We start from the raw sequence: 4,042 nt of genomic DNA, 5'->3' as shown, positions 1-4,042 counted from the left end.
ATTTCAATACAAATTGAGGCTAATTAAAACTCTCAATACCGTACATTTAAAATAAATAACACCTGGGCAGGATGTCATGAAAATATTCAGTCAACTAAAATAACTTTACTTAAGAATCAATATCCTAATAAATTAATAGATAATTCTTTAAAAAAATATACGTTTTCTTATTTTTTCTCCATAGAGATAATTTTATTAATGTTTTTCTGTTTGTTTTTGATATAGTACAGGGCTGATGATTGCTGTATAGGCATGAAACTTATAGTTCCATGAAATGTTTTTTTTTCTCAATGAAACGAATATATACCCTAATATATACCCTAACCGAATATACAATCCTTGGAATTAGGGTCGGCATTTAAAAATGCTGACCTAATTGCCAACCTAAAAGTGTTGAGATCGGTAAAAAATTATATAAAATAATAATAAACAAATGATATAAAATCTCTTCGTATCGCCCACGACACTAATCCAAGCCGACAAATCATCTAATATGTACAGAGTATCTAAAGATAAATACAACCACCTCCTAATGAACGCCATAAAATCCTCGTATAAAAAAGCTGACCATAATCTAAACCAAAAAATAAATAAGGAAAGTAAGAAAATTTTAACTAACCACGATGTGTTCAACAAAACTGAGTTTAATGGTACTTCTGATTGCTTCATCACTCTCAAAGACCACCAAGTAAACTTTTTAAATAACCCCACCGTCTGTCTGTTAAACCCAGAAAAAAATGAAGTTGGATGAATTTCCAAAATTGTTATCTCTAAAATCAATGCTGCACTGAGAAGAAGGCTCTGCTTAAACCAATGGCAAAGCTCACAGGATGTTTCACATTGGTTTCAAGGTATTAATGAAAAACACCTCTACACATTTTTAATTTTTGATATAACTGACTTTTACCCATTGATTAATGTAAAAGTACTTAGTAACGCAATAGAGTTTGCTAGTCAGCACCTAGTTATAAATCAAGGAGATAGGAAATTTATTATAAATGCAAGAAAATCTTTAATCTTTAACAATGGTGATTCTTGGATAATAAAATAACAAAGAATTATTTGATGTAACTATGGGTGCTTATGATGGTGCAGAAGTATGTGAATTGATGGGAATTTTTATGTTGCATTGACTATCTCAATATTACAATGGGAAGGAATTGAGTTTATATGGGGATGTCGGTTATTTTTAAAAACCGTAATGACCAACAAATGGAAAAAATAAAGAAGCATTTTGTAAATATTTTTAAAAGCAAATTGTAGACATAAAAATAAATTCCTTCTTTAAGTTTTCGATACTGGTGATTAGCTGAATTATATATAATTTTTCTTTGATATTTTCTTGATATATATATACATATATATATACATATATATATATATATATATATATATATATATATATATATATATATATATATATATATATATATATATATATATGTATATATATATATATATATATATATAACATGCCCAACTTTATTAAAGGCTTTAGAAATGTTGAGAGCAATAGCCTTAGCCTCTCCGCATTTATCTAATACACACTAAAACCTATTAGTAATTACTGTTAACAAATCAGCAGTAGAATGAGAAGATCGAAATCTATATTGATGATCAGAATGTAATTTGAATTTAATGTCCTAAAATTCACTTTAATTTTTTTATTTTTTAGACACTAACTTTTTTAAATCACTGCAATAATATTAATATCCGCAAAACAAGTTTAATATTATTTGTATCTTTTTTTATTATTACTATTAGAAAATGTTTATTTTCTCTCAATTTTTATTTTATGTTAAATAATTAAATTTGATATTGCATTTAAAAAAATGTTTTATATAAACAAATTTCTTTTCTTGACATTTTTATTAATCAATTACAATTTTTAAATGATTATTTTTTTTAAATGATTGTTTTTTTAAATGATTATTTCTAGATTTCTAATTGCCGCTTTGCAACTAAAAATTATTTTTTTATTTTAAAAAAATCAGCGAGTAACAAATAAAAAAGTTACATTAATTTATTTACTATCTTTTTTAAAAGTTTATATTTTTTAGCGGTTTTGTTGTGAAAGCAATGATCATTTTTCAAAAAACACCATTTGTTATAAATATATCATTTATTATAAAAAAATCGCTGCTCCGTAACTTGCGTTATAAAAAAAACATTTTGTGCAAAATTTTAATGCAGCCTCATTTATTTAAAATTTAATTTACATGTTTAAAATTTAATTTTAAGTAAAATAAAAAAATTTTAAGTAGGAAAACCAAAAAAACAATTAAAAATGAGCTAATTTTTATTATTTTATTATTATTTTATCAATCATTATAATAAAAATAATAATAACAACAGCAATAATAATAATAATGATAATAATAATGAAAATAAAATATCATAATATAAAATAAAGGTAAAATAAATTTTTTTAAAAATAATTTTATTTTAAGTAGAAATTGAAGTAAATTTTTTTTAGCGCAATGAAAAGTTGTATAAATATTCTTGTGTTTGCGCGATGATAAATAGAAGTAAAAAGTTTTATGGGTTTTTTTTTCTACTTTTTCTTTAATAACTTTGTATACAAAAAAAAATTGTGAACTATAAACAATTTTGTTTTTTGTTGCTAAATATTTCGATAAAATAATAAGCTTAATAGAGATTAAGTTTTCGTAGTTTTTAATTTTGTTTGAGTTTTTTTGAAGGTCAGGCAATCAATTAAACTGTTTGTCAGCTATATCAGTTAAAACGTGACTAGTAGAATCAAAAGATAATATTGATGAGAAGTTCTTAACAAACAATTCAGCTTTGCCTTAAGGTGAGGTGACAAAATCTGAACCAAATTTTTGAGATGAGATACCAGATTTCATGACCTGAGAATGGCGGGCTTTGGCGTTACACAAAACTTTTAACAATGGTTTCTAGCAGGAGTAAACAGATTTCTGTTTTCTAGAGAATTGTTTTGCTGATAGATATGAAAGTAATAGTTACAAATAAAAATTGCAGCAGCACAATGAGAGGAAAACAATGGTGAAGAGTGAGGCTTGACTTCAAATTTTCAAGAGGAAATAAAGGATTCCATGTCAGCCTGAATTTCAGCCAGCCTGAATGAGTTACAAAAGAAGCACATTTGTCAGCAGAAAGAAAGATTTCTATCCAGGAAAAAAGTCATAGAAAGCGTCTCAGACAGCTTTAAGGTAGTTGTAAGAGGTACAGTGGTAGGAGAATTCTGCTTATGAAGAAGAATGAGATAATAGTTTTAGAAAGATCAAACTGTGATCTGAAGCACCCAAGGGTCAATGTGGAGAAACGGACCACTAACTTGTATCAAAAACAAGACATAAGTTGAGTAGAGAAGCTAAATAATTTGGATTGTCTGGGAAACATTGGAAAGTTGACTATTTGTGCTAGAGATTGAAAAGGCTATAGTTGTGGGCCTTAACACCTGCAGAGTCAATGACACTAGAGCCAAGCCATTCAGTATGATGAGCATTAAAGCCACCTACAACAACGATATTGGCTGAAGGATAAAGAATATAAATTTGATCAGCAATAACATCAAAAAGAATCCAGTCTTAAGATGAAGGATGGCAATATAGAACAAAAAGAATAGCAATATAGTGAAGTGGTTCTAAATGAAAGCATATAAAAGATTAGTCTGTGGATTCAAACCTAGTTTCCAGACAAATGTTGAATGGTGAATTCTTCGGAATGTAGACGCCCAGGGCAAGCATGTTACTTTTGGAGTCTTTACGAAATTAAGGAAAATAACCATCAATACTAAGATCACAGAATGAGACAGCTGAGCTAAAATTAGTGTCACAAAGAGCAACTATGTCTGGTGAATTTTGTAAGAGATAAAACTCAACAGAAGAAAAGTCACTTTGAAGACCACGAATATTTACAGCCTTATACCATTATAATACCACCTACATGTTTTACGGTTTCTTGCATGCAACTTAAACGATAAGCTTCACCAGTTTTTCTCTAACCATTTTGTTTACCATCAGAATGTACCAAATCAAATTTGGATTCATCTGACCAC

Source organism: Hydra vulgaris, chromosome 15 (assembly GCF_038396675.1).
Source record: "Hydra vulgaris chromosome 15, alternate assembly HydraT2T_AEP".
NCBI classification, from domain to species: domain Eukaryota; kingdom Metazoa; phylum Cnidaria; class Hydrozoa; order Anthoathecata; family Hydridae; genus Hydra; species Hydra vulgaris.
The sequence above is the reverse complement of the archived record's forward strand: the minus strand, read 5'-3'. Positions refer to the sequence as shown.